We start from the raw sequence: 18885 nt of genomic DNA on the forward strand, positions 1-18885 counted from the left end.
GGGCCCAGGGATCAGAGCTTAGCGCTGGTCACCCTGCTTTGGCTGGTCATGCTAACAACGTACGTGACTTCTTGGGCCCCGCGAGGCCTCCCTGGAAACCCTGCGAGCATCGGAAACTATGCAGGCTTTTCTGCTGCTGCTGCTGCTGCTGCTTGTTTCCGTGGAGTTATGCGCTGTCCGTGTGCCAAGAAGCGCAGCAATGGCAACAGTCGGGCTTCCCTGTGATAGCACTGTTGATGGCCCAGGGGAACAGGGACAACTCCCGATTTCGAATCCGTTTTTTATTTGCAGAGACCGAAGTTCAAGCAAGGGCAGCCAACTTGTCAAAAATCTTTAGCGCTAAGACACAAGCGGAGTATCACTACAGTTAAAAGGCTGGTGCAAGTTTTACTCAGTCAACTCTCAGAAAGAGTGGTGCCTGAACAAACAGCGTCCGGCATTCAACTCGAGGAAACCTTGAACCACACAGGGTCATTAGATCAAGAATGCCAAACCCCCAACCAAACCCACTGCCGTGGAGTCCATGCCGACTCAGAGCACCCCGACAGGGCAGGGCAGAACGGCTCCAGGGCATTTCTGAGACTGTAGCTCTGCCTGGGAGTGGAAAACCCCGCCTTTCTCCCAAGGATTGGCCGGTGGTTTTGAACTGCTGACTTTGTATTTAGTAGCCCAGTGCGTATGTAATCACTACATCACCCGGGCTCCTTTGGATCAAGACCAGATAGGAATAAAGAGCCCCCCAAAGACCCCTGGCATTGGCACAGGAGTTCACTGCCTCCTGTCCTGGGGTGGGTGGGTGGCGAGAACACAGTGGCCAAGTATGAGTTGATAGCAATTATGAACTGCTGGTACTCAAAACTCAAAAACCAAACTCAGCGCCATCGAGTCAATTCTGATGCGTAGTGGCCCTCTAGGACAGAGGAGAGCTGGGCCTGTGGGTTTCGGAGGCTGGACATCTTTCCAGAAGCACACAGTTTTTTCCTACAGAGCAGCTGGTGGTTTCAAACGGTTCCCCTTGCCGTCAGCAGCCCCAACGCATGACCCGCTGAGCCACCAGGGCTCATGCTAGCACCTAAGGACACAGTACAGAGTACCTGTATTTATTTCCTGGGGTTTACAAAACAAAGCGTTGCAGACAGGGTGGCTTACAAGATGCATCATCTCACAGTTCTGGAGGTTAGCACCCCAATTGGCAAGGTGTTCTTCTTTTGGAAGGGTCTAAATTCTAGAAGAATCTTCTAGAAGATTCTCCATGGTTCCCCTGAGTTTCTGGTAGCCCCAGGCCTTCCTGGGCTTGTAGATTTAGCTTCACGTGGTCATGCTTCCTGCCTCTCTTCATCCTCCTTTATAAGGACACCATTCATGCTGGATTAAGACCCACGGTTCTTCAGTGTGATCTACTGCTAATGGACCGAATCTTTAAAGAAAGACCTTCTTTCTAAGCAAGGCCATGTTTACCAGTACCAGGAGTTAGGATTTCAGCATATCTTTTGAGGACATAATTCTATCCACTGTTCTTGTCAGCTTTGGGGGGAAAAACCCAACCCGTGCCTTCAGTGATTTCGATGGCCACCTCTACCATTCGCCTGTGATTCTGTTGTGTGTCTTGTCAAGCTTACTGGTATAGAGATCTGAGTAGCTTGTGTCCTGTGGCTTGGCTGGACCTGCCACCCTGCTGTCTGCAGAGCTGGTACACACACTCCCTGCTCTCTCATCAGCCCCTGTGCACTCACTCTCCGTTTAGCAAAGACTCCCGCTTTGGGAGAGGATGGACCCCTAGGGCAATCTAAGTGCTTTCAGGCTTTGGTTTGGCTTTCAGACTCCTTGGTCCAGCTCCCTCCTGGAACCTAGCTTCTTTTGCTGGGGAGCAGGCAGGTTCCTGATCAGAGGGAGCTTGGCAAGTCCTGGCCTCCTCTGTGAGGACCACACAGTCCGAAGAAATCAAGCCTGACCTTGATGTGAGATCACAAAATAGACGGACCTGCTTGGAGCCTCTTCTGGCATCTGACTATCTAAATGTGGAAGTGGCTGCTTCAGTTCTGCTTCAGGGGACTCTGAGGAGAACTGGCCCTGCTCTGTTCTTGGACTCAAAGTGTGACCTTGGGCTTCGCACCAAGACCCCTTTTGATGCCTCAGAGCCTGAGGCCTTGCTGAGTCTCCAGAATCTGCAGGCATCAGCCTCCTCTGCCTGTTTCTGGGTAATCTCTCCAACAGCTGGGCCTCCATACCATATCGTGCTCCTCTGATCACCTGTGCTTTCGTGGTGAAAGTAGACTTTTCGGTTTGGGCTCAGTTTGGATCCTGGTTGTAGGCATGCATGTTTCCTTGACTAGATAGACAGTCTGCTGAGCGCTTCACCCCCAAGGGCTGACTCTTCGTTTAGTCATCTTTTGGCTTTGGTTTCCTCTCTGATCACCCTTGTGCTGATCCTGAGGATGATCAATTGAGATCTTCCTTGTTCTAGTCTACCCAGCATGCTCTTTCCCTCCAACCTAGAGAACTGAGCTTAGGTTTCATTTGGGTGAATCTCACGCCACAACATCCTGAAGCACCTGCGTATCTGAACCCCTCCTCTGCATAGAGGCAGTCAGAGGGGTGACTCATCTGTTGAGAGAACAGGAGGTAAACCTTGGAATCATGGCCAAGGGAGAAACTGGCAGATGAGTAATGGGACCACCCTTCAAACCCCATCGTCTTCAGTGGAGTCTAGGACTGTCCACAAGAACACACACCCAGAGAGTGGCAGAGCTAGTATTCGAACCCTGAGGCATCCTTACACATGATCTTGACTCTAGATTGTCTTTCAAACCAGGCCTTTCTTCCTCCTTTCCTCAGAAGAATGCTTCATCCGCTCACATCTCACTTAAGATCTCCCTACTGTCTCATCTCCCACCCATAACCAAACCATAACCAAATATTGAATAATTTAGCAATGCAACGCCATAAACACTGTGGAATGTCTATTTCTCTATCACTGGGAGAATGACGTTGTGTTTCCTTTAAATTCATCCCATGGCATTTGTTTTGATAGAGACCCTGTAGGGCTGCTCTGTGCCTGATGAGACAAAATGGCAGCTCTAAAGCTTTCAAGTGGGCATGTCAGTGGCAATTTCTAATGGATTTCTAAACAAGTGTGCACATGATCACAGGTTATGGAAATATATGCAAGAATTATTTAAAGTTTTCCTCCCCTCCACTATCATGATCCCACTTCTACCTGACAAATCCAGCTAGACCAGAGGATGTACATGAACTGGTACAGATAAGAGCTGGAAACACAGGGAATCCAGGACAGATAAACCCCTCAGGACCAATAATGAGAGTGTCGATACCAGGAGGGGAAGGCAAAGATAGGGGAGAAAGAGGAACCGATTACAATGATCCACATATAACCCCTTCCCTGGGGGGCAGACAACTGAAAAGTGGGTGAAGGGAGACATTGGACAGTGGAAGACATGAAAAAATAATAATTTATAAATTATCAAGGGTTCGTGAGGGAGGGAGGGTGGGGAGAGAGGGGACACATGAGGAACTGGTACCGAGGGCTCAAGTAGAAAGCAAATGTTTTGAAAATGATGATGGCAACAAATGTACAAATGTGCTTGACACAATGTATGGATTGTGATAAGCATTGTATGAGCCCCCAATAAAATGATTTAAAAAAAAAAAGGAATTATTTTAAAGAGTGTAAGAATAGAGGCCTACTTCCGCCTGATCTGATCTCACCATAACGAGGCAAAACACTGAGGGCATGGAACAGAACAGCAAGGGGAACAGAGCAATGAAGTCCCCAGGGAATACCAAAAATAGACTTTGGGGCCAGGGCTTGGCGCCCCACCGGACTCCACTGGAAAACACTCCTAAAGGCCAACGAACAGTCCTTGAACTAACTACAAGCTTTTCTTTCTTGTTGTTGTGTTGTGTTTTGTTTTTTTGTCATTGGCTTGTTGTTGTTGTTGTTTTGTTTTCCTTTGTTGCTTGGTTTTGCTCTGTCTTGTTTTTGTGCATGTTATTATCTCTGCAGGTCTGTCTAAATAAGATAAGACTGGATGGGCAATCTGGAGAAAACAATGGGACTGACAGTTCTGGGGGGACATGGGAGAGGGGGAGGTGGGGGGAAGGAAGTGGTGTTAACCAGCCCAGGGACAAGGGAGCAAGTGATCCAAACTGATGGTGAGGAGGGTGTAGGAGGCCTGGTATGGCGTGACCAAGGGTAATGTAACTGAGAGGAATTACTGAAACCCAAATGCAGCCTGAACATGATAGTGGGACAAGAGGAAAGTAAAAGGAAATAGAGGAAAGAGCTAGGAGGCAAAGGGCATATATAGAGGTCTAAATAAAGGCATGTAAATATGTAAATATATTTATATATGAGGATATGGAAATAGATCTATGTGCATATATGTATAGGCTTAGTATTAAGGTAGCAGATGGACATTAGGCCTCCACTTAAGTACTCCCTCAATGCAAGAATACTTTGTTCTATTGAACTGGAATTCCATGATGTTCACCTTCCCGACACATTCGCTGAAGACAAAGCGGGTACATAAGCAAATGTGGTGAGGAAAGCTGATGGTGCCCGTCTATCAAAAGATATAGCATCTGAGGTCGTAAAGGCTTGAAGGTAAACAAGTGGCCATCTAGCTCAGAAGCAACAAAGCCCACATGGAAGAAGCACACCAGCCTTTGTGATCATGAGGTGCCGAAGGGTTCAGTTATCAGGCATCAAAGAACAAAAAATCCTATCATTATGTGCTCACCTTCCTGATATGATCGCTGAAGACAAATGGGTGCATAAGCAAATGTGCTGAAGAAAGCTGATGGTACCTGGCTATCAAAAGATATAGCATCTGGGGTCTTAAAGCCTAGAAGGTAAAGTGTCCATCTAGCTCAGAAGCAACAGAGCCCACATGGAAGAAGCACACCAGCCTGTGCAATGATGAGGTGTTGAAAGGATGAGGTATCAGTCATCAAAGAACAACAACAACAAAAAAAATCAAATCATTGTCAATAAGGGGGAATGCAGGTTGGGGACCCCAAAACCATCTGTAGGCAACTGGACATCCCCTTACGGAAGGGTCATGGGGAGGAGACGAACTAGTCAGGGTGCAGTGTAGCAACGATGAAACATACAACTTTCCTCTAGTTCCTAAATGCTTCCTCCCTCTCTCCCCTCCCACTATCATGATCCCAATTCTACCTTACAAATCAGGCTAGACCAGAGAATGTACACTGGTACAGATAGGAATTGGAAATACAGGGAATTCAGGGCAAATGATCCCTTCAGGACCAGTGGTGAGAGTGGTGATACCAGGAGGGTGAAGGCAGGGTGGGTTGGAAAGGGGGAACTGATCACAAGGATCTACATATAACCTCCTCCCTGGGCGACAGACAACAGAAAAGTGAGTGAAGGGAGACATCGGACAGTGTAAGATATGACAAAACAATAATTTATAAATTATCAGGTGTTCATGAGGGAGGGGTGGGGTGGGGAGGGAGGGAGACAAATGCCGAGCTGATGCCAGGAGCTTGGGTGTAGAGCAAATGTTTTGAGAATAATGAGGGCAATGAATGTACAAATGTGCTTTACACAATTGATGTATGCATGGATTGTGATAAGAGTTGTGTGAGCCCATAAGAAAATGATTAAAATAAAAGAATAGAGGCCTACATTTGGAATGATTTTGTATATGAGGGGGTACCCAAAAATGTCCTGAATTGCTCTGGGTGGAGTGGAGCTTTTGTATTACACATTTCTCCCTCTAGGCAAGCATCGAGCAACTCGCTCTGAGTTAGTGCACCCAGTGACGTCACTTGGGAAGGTTCTCTCTGGTCACAGTGAATTTTTTTCATAAAAGTACTGCAGTTTGAACCTCATTTTTTGTGATGGCTGATGTGTCAGTCTGGATAGACTTGAGAAACAAATTCATAAACAGTCATATGTGTATAAGAAAGAGATTTATATACCAGAGCAATTAAATATTGAGAAAACATCCCAGCCCAGTCCAGATCAATTCCATAAGTCAGATATTAGCCCCTATGTCCGATACCAGTCTATAAAGTCCTCTTCAGTCTCACAAAACACATGCAATGATGCTGAATGCAGGATGATCACAGGCCAGGGGATGCAATGTCTTGTGGATCCAATGGCGGTAAAGGCATCTCAGCACTGGCTGGGGTCTCCACATGGTTTCCTTCAGCTTCCAGGGCATGGGCTCTATCAGCCTAGTGCAATGTGTCTTGTCAGTAGAGCGTCTCTAAGGGATGAGCAGAGAGAGAGTCTCTCTTGCCTCCAAGGAGGAAATCCAGGAGTTCCCAGAATTCTCAGGAGAAGACCATGCCCACACAAAGGCCTCATTGGCTATGACCTGATTGACAGACTAGACTCCACTCTTTCACTCTTAATCCTCTCAAGTCCCAAATTGACACCAGATAATGTAATTACCACAGCTGGTTTAAGAGAACAGTGTGTGGCTGGGAAATTTTGTTTCCTGCTCTAGAAAAAATGATGCTGAACACTGGTGTGGTGCTGAGCACAGCTTACAAGGACAGCACTATTGGAAAGCCTCAAGTGTACAAGTGGTGTTCTCATTTCAAAAAAGGTGAAATATTGATTGATGACAAACCTCACTCTGGATGTCCATCAACTTCTCGAATAGACTTGTAGTATTTTTGGAGTTTGGTCCACCAAGTCAGACTGTTAATCAAGCTTTCTCTTTAGAGGTTCTGAAAAGATAGTATAACAGTGTGTGACAAAAAAGCCTGATTTGTGGCAGATGGGGGACTGGCTTTGGCACCACAACAATGTACCTACTCACGCAGCCATCTCAGTACACCAGCTTTTGGCAAAGAATAGCATACCTCTCTTGTCCCACGCACCTAACTCACCCCACCTTGCTCTGTGCATCCTCCTTTTGTTTCCAAGAATGCAGATGGAGTTGAAAGGATAGCAGTTTGAAGACTTAGAAGAGGTGAAGAAAAAAACGAGGGAGGTGCTGTTGGCCATCCAAAGAGATGAGTTTGAAAAATGTTTCCAAGAATGGAATTGCTGATTTGACAAACTTATTAAGTATAATGGAGAGTACTTTGAAAGTGATAAGGTTGTTTTGTAAAAAAAATTAAAATACATAGTGTATTAGTCTAGATACTTTAGAGAAACAAATCCACAGCAACTCATGTATAAGAGAGTTTTATGTAAAGAAAGTGTGCATCATGAAAACATCCCAACCCAATGCTGCCCAAGCCCACAAGTCCAACATTAACCCATTAACCCAACACCAGTCCTCAAAGTCCTCCATCTCACAAAACAGAGGCAATGATGCCGACTGCAGGAGGAAAGCTGAATCAGTGAACGAACAAGCATCTCAGCACTAGCAGGGGTCTCCACATGGCTGCTCCAGCACCCAGGGCTGCAACGGGATAGGTCCATGTGGCTTCTCCTTGGGGATGTCTTGTAGGAAGTCAATCTTGCAAGCTGAAGCAGGGAACTGCTAAGGCAGCTGCACCCTGGTGCGACCATCACAAAGCAAGAGACCCGAGAACTAGAAAGGCGAGGCTCACCACCCATTTATCCCTCCGCCTTTCAACCAGCCCCACATGTGATTATCGGCCAGGTTGGCACAATTAACTAACTCACATAGCTTCGAAAAAAAATCATTTTGGGGGGTTACCCCCTTGTTTGTATGAATTACAAATAAATAAATAGTGTGCATGTATACCTAAGGAACTTAAAAAGTTCATGCGAAAATGGAATGAAAGGTAATGGAAAAATTTCTCAAACTCTGTGAAGTCCCCTTGTGTGTGCACACATATAATTTGATTAGTTCTTTCTTATATGTGTGCTTCTCTCCCACCCTTGATGGAAAATGATCTAAAGGTTGAGTCCATTCAGAATGGACTGATTTTGTACCTAAAGGACAATGAAGATGACATTTCAACCTGCACCATTGAGATCCCCACCGTAAAACAGGATCAACACAGACTCTTTTGAGGTCGATTTACACAATTGCTATGCATAATCAGGCATTTTGATTTGACTTGTGAAATAACTGTTTCTGCAAAGTTGTAAGTAAATAGAATCTTATTTAAAATGCACTGGAAGGAAAGACAAATGGCTAATTAACATATGAAAAAATGTTCTAACTGAGGAGTATCAAAGAAATGCAAATTAAAAGAACATTGAGACTTTTTTTGTCTATCAAATTGGCAAGTTTAGGAAATTTTTTTCTATTTGGTGTTTGGGAGGGTGAACTCATTTTGGGAAAGTGCTTTGACAAACAAAAGATAGATGTTTATGTGTGTCTACCCTTTGTCTCAGGAGTCTCATTTCTAGCCTTTAGCCTAAGAAAGGATGGAAAGGTTGACGTTTAGCAACACGAATTTAAAATGGGCATTTTATGTGTAGCAGGCACAAGTTGAAAACAGCATATAGCCAGGATAAGGGACTGGTTAAATTAATCATCGTTGATCTCCATGATAGAATACCATGCATCCTTTAAAACAATATACTTGTCCAGTATATACTACACGAGAAAAGGAAAGCTATATGCCTAGTATATTAGTAAGGATTCTTGGTTGTTAACACGCTTGGCTGCTAACCAGAAAAATGACAGTTCAAACCTACCCAGTAGCTCTTTCGAAGAAGAGACCCGGTGACCTGCCCAGGAAACCCTGGCGGCTGTTCTGCCCTGTCACATAGGACCATGATAAGCTGGACATGATATGATGGCACACAGCAATACAGTTGTATGACAAGATTTATAAATAATATTTTTTTGAAGTATACATAGAAAAGGACTAGAAAGAAATAGACAAAAATGGTCACAATGCTGGTGGGTTAATATTGACTTTTTAATCTTGATTTTAAAATTTTTGTTTTCCAGATTTTTACAATTAGTAGGAAATTTAAATACAATGCTTTAGAAATTGCGCTGGATTGACTTCAGGCAATAAGTCTGTATGAGCAGATGTAGAAACTTTTCTTCTGTTTCAAAAGCCATAGGAACCAGGGCAGCTTATGAACCATCAGAACTACAGGACATTGATATGTTAGAAGAAAAGAGAACCAGGTACTAGCATTGAGTGGAACAGAATCTCAAAGCAGAGAGTATGCCAGACTCGGGAGACCGATAAGAGGTAGAGATGAAGGAAGAGGCCTGGGATCTAGATTTCAAAGTGGGAAGGGAACAGAGATTGGTGCGTACGGGTCTTGCTCCAGGTATTCCACCCATAGGTAATTATGCAAAAGAAATGAAAACATATGCCCTCCTAAATATTTGTACAAAAAAGACGCATCACAGCTTTACTTTTAATAATCAAACCCAGAAACACCCCATCATGTCCATCAAGTGGCAAACTAGAGAAACATATCCATATGTGTGTACCTCCAAGTGTCTTAGTTACCTAGCACGGCTCATAAAGCAAAATCACCAGTGGGTGACTGTGATAAGTAGACCTTTATTCTCTCACACTGTAGGAGGTGCTAGACCTCTGAATCCAGGGCAATGACTCTCAGCAGGGAAGGATCTATGGTGGCACCGTGGGCTGAGCATTGGGCTGCTCAGTGCAAGGTTGGTGGTTCAAACCCATCAGCCCCTCAGAAGGAGAAAGTTGAGACCATAGTTACGGTGCAGGATGCCCTAGGGAACAATTGTGCTCTGTCCTGTGGGGTTGCTATGAGTCAGAAGTGGTTTGATGGCAGTGGGCTCTGTGGGAGGGCTTTCTTTCTCTGCAGGCTCCGGGGGAAGGTTTTTATTCCTTGGCTCCGTGACGGTCTTCTTGTGGCATGGCATCCAGTTCTCTTGCCGCTCTTTGCTCAGTTGCTTGTCTTACCTCTTTTGCATCTCACAAGAGATTGACCTAATGTCAGAAACTAACATGGAGGGAAATATGACGAGGACTATATTCGCTAATTTATAACAGGGAATCTGGAAAGCTAGTATTCCATGGTAGGAAAACCTCCACTTCGCTAAGTTAGAGATAAAGTCCAAGTACATTCTCCTGCTTTAAGTATCATTCCCACAGATTCTCCCCTCACAGTTATGTGCTGCCTTAAAGCGAGCACCTGGTTGATTTCATCTCCTTACAGGAACATCTTGTTGCTATCTCTTCCCGCGCTGTCAGCCAGCCCCCTCATATGTTCCCCTAATGCCGGTATTCAGTTTCCTCACCTGTGAGCTCCGGGACCTTACTGTAGATTCCATCCACTTTGTGACGTATGTAACTACTGAATATGCATGTCTTATGGCTACCTGTAGATACTCCAAGACAGTAAAGACGCTCCCTTCTCCCAGTTCCACATGGACCATCAAGGGGGTGCTGAGATAGGCATGCTACCATAAAATGTATCCGGCTCCTTTGTTGTATTTTCTCTGCTACCTTTCCCTTCCTCCATGACTTTACTATGATCTTTATGTATCATAACCATGCAATTGCACCTACTGACCCTGCAGTTGTGAGAGGCTGGCTTCCACATTTTCATGGGACACAATTTACGATTCATAGTACCATGGAAAGGAAAACGCCATACTCCAACCAAGCTCATTGCCATCCAGTTAGTGCTGAGTCATAGCCACCCACGGTGGGTTTCTGAGACTGTGACTATTTACAGGAGTAGAAAGCCAAGGCTTCCTCCCTCAGAGCTGCTGGTGGTTTTGAACTGCTGACCATTCAGATGGCAGCCCAATGCGTAACCACTACATAATCAGGGCTCTAAAGGAAAACTACTCTGTAGCGAAAAAGAATGAACCACAGCAGCATGGGTAAATTTGAAAAAAATCATCATACTGAATGAGAGACGGTAGAGACAGAGCTGAAATGTATTATCCGATTTACACCACTTTGAACCTGAACTATTCTACCGAGACGGGGAACAGATCTGCTGTTGCCTGAGGGTGGGGGCAGGAAGAGATGGACTGCAAAGAGGTTCCAGGAACCTTTTGGGGACGACGGGAATGCTTTGTGTCTGGATTATGGCCGATGGCAAGTAATCTCTAACTACAAATATCAACATATGGTCCCTGATGACTAACAACACATATCTAATGAGATTTATTTAAATGGATACAGATCATTGTACATAAATTATTCCTCAATAAAATTGATAAGGGGAAAAAAGTAAGAGGATGTTCAAAAATTTGTTCTTCAGACAAAGATAGTATTTAAGTTTCATGAAGTATTCATGCAAAACTTGTACGGTTTCAAAATACTTTTGGAGGAAAGAGAGTGAGAGAGGGAAAAAAACCTTTGGGAATTTCAAAGGGAAGAAATTTTACATTTCTATAAAAAAATGCTCTGATGGTTCCATAATTCTGGATGAATTTTTATGAAACATGACCAATGAGGGGGAAAAAATCAATCATTCTCATTTGAAGAAATTATTTTAGAAATTTCAAATGTACAGAAGCAGAGGTACCAATATAATGAGCCCCCAATACTTAAAAATATCCGTACTTTCATGTGGAGCCTGCTTGAGATAGGAAACACCTGATGTGTTAATCATGACTCAGAATTCTTTGTTTTGAAAGAGTTATGTCCTTTATGTTCCTTCAAAATACCGGACATCAGATGAGACACATCATTTTACATCATTGTTGTTTTCAGGAACTGTGAAAGATGATTAAAGGAATGCCAGGAATGCAGATGGGAGGATGGGTTCACAAGCACCACCGTCAGTTTGTTGTCCGGACTAAGGGTTCAGGGCATCCTTTTCTTGTGTCCTTGATTAAGTTGGTATATGAGCTCATTACATTCCCCAAGGCTATGATGTTTGGCAGTAGTTAAGAGTTAAATCAAGATTTCTCAGCTTTCCAGTTTTGATTTTTCAGGGGGTTTACATTGTAAGTGGAAATTTTGCACTGTCTGTGAGGCTCTCTGGAGGAGCCCTGGTGACTTAGTGGGTTACATGTTGGCTTAGTGGGTCCCATGTTGGCTTAGTGGGTTACCTGTTGGCTTAGTGGGATACATGTTGGCTTAGTAGGTCCCATGTTGGCTTAGTGGGTTACCTGTTGGCTTAGTGGGTTACATGTTGGCTTAGTGGGTCCCATGTTGGCTTCGTGGGTTACATGTTGGCTTAGTGGGTTACATATTGGCTTAATGGGTCCCATGTTGACTTAGTGGGTCCCATGTTGGCTTAGTGAGTCCCATGTTGGGTTGTGATATGCAAAGTCTGCAGTTGTAAACTACCAGTCTGAACAGATGGGGCTTTCTACTCCTGTAAAGAGCTATTTTTTCCAATGGTTGAGTTTGGGGGAAATAGATAGCCAATCCTTTCTTCCAAGGCACCTCTGGGCCGTCTAGAACCTCCAACCTTTCAGTAAGCAATTGAGCACTTTGGCTGTTTACACCACCTGGGCTCCTGTCTGGACTTCCTAAGGCACTTCCCTGTTGCTGCAGACTTTCTGCCCTGTGAATAGTGATGCGATGACTATGGACCCTCTTTCTTTCTTCCACAGGAGCCCTGGTCATGTGGTGGTTATGCGTTGGGCTGTGATCCATAAGGTTCGGCAGTTCAAAACCACCAGCTGCTCCTCAGGAGAAAGACAGGGCTTTCTACTCCAGTCAGTAGTTAGAGTCTTGGAAATGCAAAGGATGTTCTGTCTTTCCTGGCCCGCGTGCTATCTCCTGGAAATTTTGTAAGTACACAACACCTCATGCATGAGCAATGGTCGTCCTTGTAGCAATTTGTAATTGAAAATGCCACAAGTCACCAGGGACTGGCTAGTGCCCCAAACAAGACACTGTTGGCTCCAAACTGCAGTCAGCTCCCGAGTTGAGGTGTGTCCTGTGCATCCCAAGCCCAGACTGCTACAACTGTAAGGAAATCAAGAGGGAAAAAAAAGTTTTATCACCTCCCGTCTGCCATATTCTCTCTAAATTGGTAATAAACACAGAGCAGTTACTTCATTGCAGCGTGATAGATTGTAACAGCAACTCTGAAGGTCCATTATATAAATCATTTAAATAGAGATTCAGACAATTTGAAGAATTCCCATTAATTACCACAGAGTCGGTTATTATGACGCCAATGAGGTTCCAGTTTACCCTCCTCTAGTGAATAAGGATACTGTAAATGCAGATTATGACCCAACGGAGCAGAGGGACTCATTAGTCATGCAGAACCTTTTTTTTTAGTTTTTAAAGTTTGATCAGATGAGAATTGCTGAAGTAATCGAATGTCAGTGATCTCTTAGAGCTAAGAGGACACAGTGACTGGCAGAGCACATGGTCACGTCATAGTTTCAGGCACCCACGGCTTTACCCTGCCATGAACTCTTTGGTGGGCTGCGTGCGTACTGTAAGAGGGGAGACCAGGGGTAAAGTATCTAATCCTTTGTGCAAAAGTGCAGGAGACCCCTTCCTCCCCGCTCCCCGCCCCGCAGACTAGGGGATATCTCGGAGCAGAATCCAGAAATGAGCCACCTTGCACATCAACCCACCACTGGCAATGGATTTCGAAGTGACCCCGTCCCGTGCAGCCAATTTGTCTTCGCACTCTGAGAACCAGGGCTCCCTAATATCTTCTGTACCAAGGGGCCTGCACTGGCACTTGCAGATTTTGTTTTGAGAGTAGGTGATGGGCTATCCTGTCCCCTCCTGCCAGTTTTTGGCTTATTCTCTTCTACTAAAGGATGCTTCTCTTCTCCATGGAATGAGCACTTGGAGGGCCCAGGACAATCTATTCCAGCGGTTCTCAACCTCTGGGTCACGACCCCTTTGAGGGTCAAACGACCCTTTCACAGGGGTCGCCCGATGCATAACAGGAGCAAAATGACAGTGATGAAGTAGCAGCAAGAATAATTTTCAGACACACGAAACACAGGCAGTGACGCCAAATGCAGGGCAATCACAGGCCAGGGGGTAGAAACTCTTTGGAGTCAGTGATGTTGTAAGCATCTTAGCACTGGCTGGGGTCTCCATGAGGCTCCTCCAGTTCCCAAGGCACAGGGTCTATCAGCGTAGTGCCATGTGTCTTGTCAGTAAAGCGTATCCAAGGGAGTGAGTCAAGAGAGTGTGTCTCCCACCTCCAAGGAGGAAAGTACAGGAGTTCCCAGAATTCTCAGGAAAAGGCCATGCCCACACAGAAGCCTCATTGGTTATATCTTGATTGACAGGCCAGACTCTACCCCTTCACTTGTAATCCTCTCAAATTGACACCAGATTATGTAAGTACAACAGACATCTCTTCTAGTGCTCTTCCTTGCACTCTATGGTGACCAAACCATTGAGTTATCACCGATATTGCCATTTTTAAATAATTAATTTCTATTTTATTAAAGTAATATATGTATGCAATTGAATAGTACTAAGAAGCATACAATAAGATGCACTGCCTTCCTCCCTCATGTTGGCTTATTATAGCTTGTACCTCTTCCTAGGGTAAACTTTAGATTATTTTTAAAAAATGTCCTTTGGCATTTACAGTGAACCCTCGCCACTTCACGCTTCGACTTCCGTGGCTTCATTCTATCGCGGTTTTTGCGTAACAGCGCATGCTCTGTCATTACTGCCACTGATTGGCTCATACTGTACACGCTTCTGTCTGCATCGCTACGTATCGGAGCTACATATCAGATGCATTTTTGCTTTTGTACAGTGTACTGTAATTGTTTGCGATTTTAAAGAAATTTTATCTAAGCCCTATGATGGCTCCTAAACGAGCTGCTTCTTCTAAGCCTTCTGACAATAAAAATAAGCGCCAGAGGAAGATGCTCACCATCCAGGAAAAGGTAAAACTTGTGGATATGATCAAAGATGGCAAGAAAATCGTGGAGGTTGCACGCCATTTCGACTTGAATGAGTCTTCCGTTCGCTCCATCCGTAAAGAGGAAAAAATCATCCATGCTGCGGCTACTTTCACTTTCAACAAGGAAGCAAAGCGCATCGTGACAAGTCGTAATAAGTTCATAGTAAAAACGGAGTCTGTCCTAGCCGTTTGGATCAATGACAGGCGCAAGAAAAAAATCCGTTGGATTCGATAGTCATCCGGGAGAAGGCAAGGCAGCTCTATCAGCGTTTTACAGCAGACAAACCTCAACCAGAATCCTCTTCTGCAATCCTCTATGCTCTAACTACGAAAATATTTGATTTACAAATAAGGAATTCTACTTCGCGGAATTCCATTTATCACGGTAGGGTCTAGAACCGATTAACCGCGATAAACGAGGGTTCACTGTATCTATTTTCTTTCTAAAGGCTGTATATATGTACTGTCTCCAGTGACTGCCTATGATGGTATACTAGGACTCTCCTGCACTTCAGCCACGCTGTGCACACCCAGGTTTCCATAATTCTTCGGTGTTTGCCCTCAGCACCGCTATACGCATTGCTTCCCGATCTGTGTTTTGAAATTCTACCCATCAGCCAAGATCCATTTGCTCTGTCACTCATGATGTTTATTGAGGGTATATGCTTTCTGCTGAACCTCCCTATTCATTTCAATATGTTCTCCTAAATGGGTCTTCCCTATTATGCATATGCAAATGTATTCCCCGCGTACTAGTATAGTGCATTGTGATTATGTTTTCACTCTTAATTTTGTTTCCCTTGGAGACACCTTTTACATTTGTTTACTTTTCCACGTGCCCTGTTCATCCCATGCATCCCACTAGCTTTCCAGCATCATGTTTCACCGAGAAGGTTCATCACATCGTTCAGAAAGTCCATCGATTCCAATTATTTTCTTGGCGATATTCCTGCTGGCGAGCTCCAGCGCCTTCCCTCGGGGCTGGGGGCTTTCCAAGCCCGCCCCACAGCCCACCGAGATCCAGAGTCCTTCGCTGTCTTCGGAATTCCTGTTCGCTTTCTCCTGAGTTGGCGTCTCTGTTTGCCCAATTACATATATTTTCCTTTCTAATTTATTCCATCGTTTGCACGGAGCACAGCCTCCAGAAGTTTCATCCGGCTAAACACATGACGCAAGAGATGCAATCCCGGAAACCATCTCTTGAGTCACAGGTTCCAGGCTAGACGGGAGCCCTTTAGGCCCTGTGCAGAGTTATTTTCCGAGGTTCTCCTTGAGTTTCCTGGGAGGACTCCCTTTGTGTTTCCTATACTCTGAAGGGCACTTTTGGCTACTTCTTCATTTTAGTAGAAGAAAATATCCTCGTAGCTTCCTGAGAAAGAGAGCATGAAAGATAAGTCTTAGATACCTTGTATGTATAAAAATGCCTTTATCTTACCCTTCCATTTGATTATACATTTGGCTAAACGTAGAATTGTAGACAGACAACATTTTTTCTTTCAGAAGTTTGAGGACATTGCCCGGGAACTTGCAGCATTCTCTGTTGCTGCAGACTAATCCAGTGTCGTTCTGCCGTCCAGTCCTCTCCTGACCCTGACTTCCCTTTGGTTACAGGATCTTCTCTGTGTCTCACGATAGATGAGCCTGGGGGTAGCCAGTGGGCTAGACATTTGGTTAACTCTTTCAATGTAGAAATTGGTATGCTCCAATTTAGGGAAAATGTCTGGAATGATTTCACTGCACACTTATTCAGCACCAGCCTCCGTCGTACCATTTCTCTGTCTTTATTTCTGAAATTCCCATTAGTTGGTTACCCACTATTTAAAAAAAAAAAAATCAATTCTCTGTTTTTCTTTTTTCAGTCGTTTTATTAGGGGCTCATATGATTCTTATCACAATCCATACATACATCAATTGTGTAAAGCACATTTGTACATTCACTGCCCTCATCATTCTCAAACATTTGCTCTCCACCTAAGCCCCTGGCATCAGCTCCTTAGTTTTTCCCCTCCCTCCCCGCTCCCCCTCCCTCATGAGCCCTTGATAATTTATAAATTGTTATTTTGTCATATCTTGCCCTGTCCGACGTCTCCCTTCACCCACTTTTCTGTTGTCCATCTCCCAGGGAGGAGGTCACATGTAGATCCTTGTAATTGGTTCCCCCTTTCCAACCCACCCTCCTCTCTCCCAGTATCGCCACTCACACCACTGGTCCTGAGGGATCATCCGCCCTGGATTCCCTGTGTTTCCAGTTCCTGTCTGTACCAGTGTACATCCTCTGGTCTGGCCAGACTGGCAAGGTAGAATTGGGATCATGATAGTGGGGCGGGGAGCAGCGGGGAGGACTGTTTTTCTTTTTTCTCCCTTATTTCTTTTTGCTAGATTTTCTTAGAGATTTACTTAATTTTAATTTGTTTGGTTTATGTTTTCATGATTTTAATTGGCAAGAATTCCCCCCCTGAAAGCTTGCTTCTTTCTTTCTTTCGCCCTGAGTAAAACCTATCCCTCAGTAGCAATTTATTCTCTTACGTCTTTGAGCATATGAGTGAGAGTTATATTTGTCAACATTTCTTCTCCCTGTTTTCATTTGTTTCCCCCACCTTTCAGCCTTCTGTTCCTTTTGGCCTCCCTCTTCTTCGCTATCTTCTTATCCTAGCTTGCTTGCTGATGATTAAAACGAGGACTACAAAGCTGCTTGGGTGGAGCTTGTCAAGCTTGGGCTTTATCTACGTGGGCTGTTTGTCAGGGAACCCTGGAGTCATGGTCTAGGTCAGGCCCTGGGATTGGTCACCCTCCTGAGAGTGGAAGTTGCTGATCTTCTGCCTGGCGAGGAGACACCTGACTGCAGAGTGCGGAAGGAAGGCTGGAAGTCTCCTTGAAACACGGAGTTTGTAGATGACCCCTTAATGCTTATGGTTTTGAGACGTTGCGTATGCCCTCAGCTGGGCAAGTTGACCTCCAGTCCAAAGAGAACCTGTTTCCTTCACTCCAGAGAAGAATCCTCATGGGTCCCTCCAGAATAGGGCGGGGGCTGCTCCTCATCTCTCTAGACTGGGGATGGTCATCTGAGATCTAGTAGCTCCTTAAACAGGTTTCAGTCCGTGTTCTGGATTTCAGTCACTACTCCGTCCCTCCTCAATTCCTGAGGCCTCTCATTTGGACCATTTTGGAACCTTTTAAGGTGCTGGTGGTCAAAGCTCACTGGGCCTTAGCCTTCTCCATTATTGGCTTGGGACCCGGCATTTTCAGTTCTGCTGGGGAGGGAGGCACTGCTCACACGTCTCCTGGAAAGTGTGACTCCCCTCCCGGTGATGTCGCACCGACAAGAGCAACACAACAACAAGTGTGGGACCACATAGGCGGGCTCACCAGCATCGACCCAAGAACCCAATCAAACCAAAGTGAGAGAAAAACTTGGGGGGACCTATTGGCGGGCATCTTGCGGAGTTTTAGACTGGGGTGGGGCTGACTGGAGACATCAGCGAGAGGTTAAGATGGGTGACTCTCTCCCACCCCCTCTGTGACTTTGGGACAACCGCTGTCAGTCCCTTAACGGACAGTGCAGGCACTTGAGGCCGGTGTCATTGGGTAGGACCTTCTCGCTGCCAGGTGAGGAATTGAAGAATACCTGGGAGGGCGCCCTCCCACATTCACTTTTGGACCTGCAGGATTGTTGGGTTACGATCTAGGGAGATGTCTCTCAACCTTGGCTGCACAGTAGTCACCTGAGGAGCTTCAAACATCCATCCCCCAAGCCTCAGGTGTGGGAGCAGGCTTTGGTATTTCCTCCCAAAGCTCCCTTGATGTTGCCATTGGGTGGCTAGCCTCCCTTCAGGGAGATGACACACTGCCCTGCTGTTTGTCTGTGATGCGGACCCGTGATGTCCAACCTGCTGGGTTGCCCAAGGAGTGGATGGAACAGGTCAACAGAAAGAAGCCTCCTGGGGCTGTGCCTGTTTCCGCCAAGGCTGGGGCCTGGCCTTTGCCTGCCACTACTGTTCCTTCGCTGTGCCTATAAACCTCTAGATGGAGTAGCTGATATTTCTAGGAATTATGGTCTCAGAAGTCAAGATAATTAGATAACTGAGGACACAATACCTCAAAAAAAAAAAAGAAAAGAAAAGCAAGAAAAAAAGATAGAATGA

The sequence above is a fragment of the Echinops telfairi genome, unplaced genomic scaffold (assembly GCF_000313985.2).
Source record: "Echinops telfairi isolate 266 unplaced genomic scaffold, ASM31398v2 ScPeMD7_3533;HRSCAF=4204_0, whole genome shotgun sequence".
NCBI lineage: Eukaryota > Metazoa > Chordata > Mammalia > Afrosoricida > Tenrecidae > Echinops > Echinops telfairi.